Raw genomic sequence first — 6,135 nt, 5'->3', positions numbered from 1 at the left:
TAGCATAAGTGACAGTTTGCTAGAAGTGTTCTTCTACCTTAGCTGGATCCCACAATGTCCTTGGGAACATAATTCCAATGTTCACACCGGCAAAGGATGAAGTAGTGGCTTCAAGGGGACGAGACTTTGACTTCCTCACTGGGCTCCAAAATTAAGTGGAGAACACTCTCATTTATGTCTGGTTTGGGATCCAGAAAGCTTGCTGGCTTGAGTGATGACGTGAGGGCCAGTAGGAAGCAGAAGGCTCATGCAATAGCAAAATGTCCCCTAACTTTTTGACAGCTAGGGGTGGGTGGCACATCTTTACTGGTCCAAAGTCTGCATTAACGAATGCTTATTGGATGATGAATTATAGCAGAAACTCTGTGAATGTGTGGGAGAGCCACATGAATATCAAACAAATTCATTATGATCGGTGCTATTACAGTGCATACCAAATGAGTTCATAATGATGGAACAATGAAAGTGTTACCGATAGATTTTATTTCTGTAACAAATCCTCCATGTAAAGGCCCCTCCTGTATCGTTAATTCTCATATAAGTTTGAATTTGAATATTAGTCTCATCAAGTAAATAATGGTTTTCAGTAGCTCACACAATGGTGCTCAGGGCCACATTGTTTGACTTGGCTTCTTCGTTACTGGGACAAGCCCCACCACCCCACAATTTCCAATTTGTCTATAGAATTTGATGACTACTCCAAAGGGGTCACATTTTCCTTTGAGTGTCCAATCATTAGAAATTCATTTAGTATTCAATGTAATAACACTAATGCAAGAGGACAGGATGAATACGGAGTTCATCCTGCATTCACAGAGATGTGATCTGTACTTCTTCAAAGACTTGCACTCCTAATTCTGCATGAGTCTAGCCCTAGTTAATGGACACTTTAAACACACAGCATTATAAGAGATGAAGGCTCAATTTCTCTTGATGGACACTTGGAATTTTGTGCAGTCACAATCATAATGTCAAAAGAGTTTCCCCATCTCATACTAATGCTGCTCGGAGGGAGGACACCAGGGCTCCTTTGGGTCAAGGCTTGGGAGGTACAATTGATGTGAAATTTATTAATAGTTTGGATGAAAGCTGAAGTATATCGACAGCTCACTATGCTCCCAACTCCATGTTAAGTGCCTCCTGTGGGGATCGCCATAATTCAGAGCGGTAGGCATCTTTTATAGCCCACTTAACAGTCTAGGACATTGAGGTTTAGAAAGGTTGGGTCACTTGCTCATTGACTTACAGGTAGCGCATGGCAGAGAGAAGAGCCATAGTCCCTCCCCAGAATTGCCCCTAGTAACTATAACTTGCTTTCAGTTAGCGAGTTTAGAGTCTTGGTGAATATTTGCACGATTGTATCATTGAAAGGTGCTATCTTAGCCAAAGCAATTGGAGAACTCTGTGGAGAGTCATGAAGTAATATTTCAAATCTAGCATTAGCTGTTTCCTGGAATCAAATGTTGGTGCCCGGAGGATAAGCCCATCCCCTTATGCCACCCAACCACCCTACACACCAGCAAAGAGGACACACAGACGCACTGAAGCAGAGAATTGTCTGTACTTCTGAGTGAGGTATCTTAGCACAAAAAAGGACACCAGTTTCTGGCCTGCAGCAGACACACCCAAATGTCTTATGAAGGACTGAGTATCTTCTCAGCAAACTCCGTATTAAAATGCACTTAGATCCCCTTCAATGGAAACATGTGCATACACCCAGCCCCACCCTCAGCACATTCTGCATGGTTTACACATGCGCGGATGCGTGCGCACGCACACACACACACATACACACACAATTTTCAACTGAAACTCAAACTGGCTGATTCCCAGGCTTACAGTTAGTTTCCTATCAAGAATTAATGCAATATCATGCACACACCATTACTGAAAAATTCTACGCTGTTTTTTGCCAAGTGTTCCTATATAACAGTTTTATCACAAGTCTGACAGCCTCCATAAAAATTCCAGGCATTCTATATCAACAGCTGTCTTTGTACTAAGTTATTAAACATTAAATTTTTATTCGTCATTTGTATTCTGTTATGCAAAATAAGCTCCTTGATAAGATGTGTCTTCTTAATTGGGCCCTTGATGCTTCTTGGATCGGAGTTGTCAGATTAGCTGGAAGAAGAGGCACTGCGTTGAGCCAGCTAGCTACCAGGAGACCAATAGCTTTGTAACAACGATATTAAGTTAGAGAGGCCAAATGGAGGGCAGCGCCAGGCTCAGGTGAGGGTTTGCATCTGTGCATGTCTTATGCTTACACACTTTTCTCCTGGCATCAGCAGGGCCGATGGAAATAGATTTGTTTGTTGTTTACAGCATGCAGCTGTAGGCGATGCTACATGGGAGTTGTATAAGATTGAAGCAAATTTGTACTGAGACTAAAATATTGAGCTTTGCTCCCGTCAGCAGTCTCTGGAATCTTATTGTCGAAAACTTTATCTAGTTGTAACCTTCCCCAGGGTGATTTTCATTTGCAGCTGCCCTGTTCTGTCTCTCATCTCCTGTCCCCCACCGTCACCACAGCAATAGTACTTAGCGTGAGCCAACCAGCCTGGGCCCAGCACTAGCTCCTTCTGACAGGGCCACACAGAAGGGACAGGCGACAGGGCGGCCATTTTCTCTCCCACGCTGCCACACACAGCCCTGCTGGCCACCCTGCCTTTTGCCTGCTTCTCTGTGTCTGGCTGCACTGGCTCTGGGATAAGCAATGCCCAGTTTCTTGTCAGGCATGGACTGTGGAGAACCACAAGATCTGTGAAAAGGGGAGAAAACACTGGGCAATAAATTATTTGTTGTGGGTTTGAGCATATCTTCCCAGAGAGATCGTCTGTTGGACCAGGTTTTTGCTATTGGAAGTTTCTCTTTGTCCTCAGCTCATGTTGGGAAAAAAATAAATAAATAAAACGAAGGAGAAGAAAAGTAACATCCGTTACTCAGTGGGGATTCACAAGTCCATTGTTAATCTTAGCTAACCTGGGGACCAAGTTGGTGGATTCCTATGCATCTTTTGAAAAAGAAATTAAAAATAGACTGCATGTGTGTTAATGTGTGTGCATGTGTGTGGGGGGTGGGGGTGGGGGTGCTAATGGTCCAGAACACAATTTTCCAATCTTATGCAATTAGGAAACCATTGTATTCGGGATGCCTTTTGCTGTTGGGTAGGGCTGAGACAGTGAATGTGGTAAGTTCTTTCTGGCAGACTCTGAATCTCCTTGGCCTGACAGAAAAGAAACCTTCTAGACTAAATCTGTCTCCTTGTACTAACAAGAGGCTGCTTTCCAGGACCCATAGAAGAAGAACACGACTCAGCTATCTGTTTTCCAGATCAGCAGAGAGACTAAGCCCCCAAAAAGGTCCTATTAAATTTCAGTTTGATTCCAACGGTTCCCTGGGTCTTCCATTCAGAGTGGGCTCCACCTCCTGTTTCATCCCAGGTCCACATGTAGTTGGGGACTGTGTTAGACTGGAACATCGGAGGATTCTGTCTCTTTCAGTGAAGATCTCTTGAATGGTGTAGTTTTACTTGGGCCACATGGTTGAGTTTTCTGCTTTGGTAGCCATTGATTTGTGGGTCCCAGAGAGCTTTGTGTGTCTTTTCACCTGTTAAGTGGTACTTGGAGTTATAGAGAGAGACTACAAGTAAAGAGGTGGCAAGGTACCTGAACAAATGTTCAGTCATAATAACCTTTGCCTGTTCATCCTGATTTCCTTTCACTTAATTAAGGTGCTAGCGGGTTACCCCCCAACATTATTATGGCAACAACAAATCTATTAGCTATTCTATTGTATAAATCATCATTCTTTTTCAGTTCAAGACACAAAAGTCGTACTCAAACTGCTTTAGATTGACAGACAGAAATATATCATATCCTAGCATCAAATCTAGGGATAAGGGAGTTGGATTCTTCCTCCATCCCTCAGTTTTTCTCCCTCTATGATGACATCATTTTTAGACAGACTCTTCCAAGCAGTGTCAAAATGACCACCGAGAGTGCCAGGCTTATATTTTATCTTAGAATCCCAGTGGAACTATCTTCTCTCATTCACACACACACACACACACACACACACACACACACAAAATCCAGCTAAAATCAAAATCTCAGGGCTGATTATCACTGGCTAATTTGTATAATAGCTCATCCTGAAACAATCACGGTGTCAGGGATAGAGTATTGTCAAAGGTGGCCAGAATTGGCTCACATGTCTGCCCTTGGAATCTAAGTATAGATTTAGAGTGAGGAGGATTTGTTCTCCATTTGGAAGGGGTAGGGTGAAAGCAAGATAAGGGGAGAGAGAAAACGCTATCACCATAGGCTACATGTCCCCCTGCTAGGAATGATCTAGCCCTTTGGGTTGTGGTCTAAGGCATTTCACGGGATGCCTAGCGGACCTCCTTAACCAGGCTACCTGCTGTGTTCTGACCTAGACCCTCCAGACCTCTTACTGTCCTCTGAATATTCTATGCACCCCTATGTCTACATGCTTTTGTTCATGCCAATCCATCTGTACATAAAAGCTATTCACCGTAACCCCTACCCCTTCCAGTTCAAGCTTGGAAAAAACAAAAACAACACAACACAACAATAAACTTGCCTTCTTTTGAGGCTCAACTCTGATAGTACCCTCTCTAAAATCCCTCCCTCCATTCCTCCATCAACCACCCACCCATGATCCGAGTCATAACAGAACTGCAATCCAGTGTCATGTTGTGTACACTGTGAATTCCTACAATGTCTAATTCATCTTTAAAGCACAACACTTGGCAAAAGGAAGGCATGGTGCTGACGAGAAGTAGAATTGAGTAGACAGGATGAGTTCATAAGCAGCTTGGACTATGAACTCTGAGCTCAGAGCCTAAATGGAAGGAAAATAGAAAAGAACAGGGACTAACAGAGGAATAAAATTCTAATTTTAGGATCAAAAGCACTCCAGCTTTAGACTCTTCAACAGCATAGCCAGACCTAGGTGGAGATGCCATCTACAAAGCTGAGATCCCATGTTACCACTGAGGACAAAGAGACACGATGGCCTTAATTAGCCCCCAAACAGACCTGGCTTCACTGGGGAAATGCTGGGGTTTCCACTCCTCTTGTCTCCCCACACACAGACTGGGAGAATGATAAAAGACAGACATTATCTACATTCTGAATACATATAGGTTAATGAAAAGATCACTACTTTCTGGTAATCCATAATTCTCTCAAGATAAAGGACTCCTTCCTGTACATTCCAGAGCCAATAGCCACTTGGGCTGGAGTGGCCATGGTTTCAGCTCCTGGCTGTGTTGTGACATTTCAGATTTGTAGAGGTCATGTGTGCAGCCGGAATGGCTTGCTAGAACATTGATGATAATATTCCTGGCAGGCTCAGGCCCTGGAAATTCCGGTTTCAAGATATCTCATTATCTGCAGGTGCCATAATGGGAAGCTGGATGCAGAAGCTGTCAATCACAGAAGAACATTTGGAAACGCAGCAGCCACATAATAGCTTTCCCTGACTTACCCCTCTGCTCAATGCAGAAGGGAAGGAAACACAAAGGAATCATCTTGCAGTTCAGCAGCCTCAATGAGACATTATGGACTTGGTCCTCTGATGTATGTGGTGGCCACAGACAGCAGGTCATAGGGAAGCCTAGGAGACTTCCTCCCTTTCTCCAGAGATGAGCCTCTGAGGACCATCACTGTCTACAGAGATGGTGGGACTTCCCTTCTCGCTGGAATTTGGTATTTCCCTGGGAGCTTGACTTTCACCAGGATGTCCATATCATGAAGATAGGTTCTCCTCACTGGAGGCTGGAGGCTGCCTGCTGTGCCGGGTTTCCTGGAAACATAGCCCATCTAGTACTGACAGAGGCAGGCACGTGACGAAGTGTAGAATGGGCAGTTAAAAATCTACGGTGATTTTATCGACACCTTCAGATGGTAGTGGTTTTAGGACATCTTGGAAAATGAGGGTCATGGTGCTTCTGTTGTGTTTGACTCCAACCTCATCTTGGAATGTTCTAAAAAACAGTCTCAAAATAAAAGTAAATTCTGAGGCAGACTTGCGGAATGTGCCCTTTGGTTGTTTAAATTATTATATATTCCTGAGTGTTTTTGTGTACATCCCCGCCTCCCACACAAA

This window comes from Chrysochloris asiatica, unplaced genomic scaffold (assembly GCF_000296735.1).
Source record: "Chrysochloris asiatica unplaced genomic scaffold, ChrAsi1.0 scaffold00104, whole genome shotgun sequence".
Lineage (NCBI taxonomy): Eukaryota > Metazoa > Chordata > Mammalia > Afrosoricida > Chrysochloridae > Chrysochloris > Chrysochloris asiatica.
Note: the sequence above shows the minus strand (reverse complement) of the source record.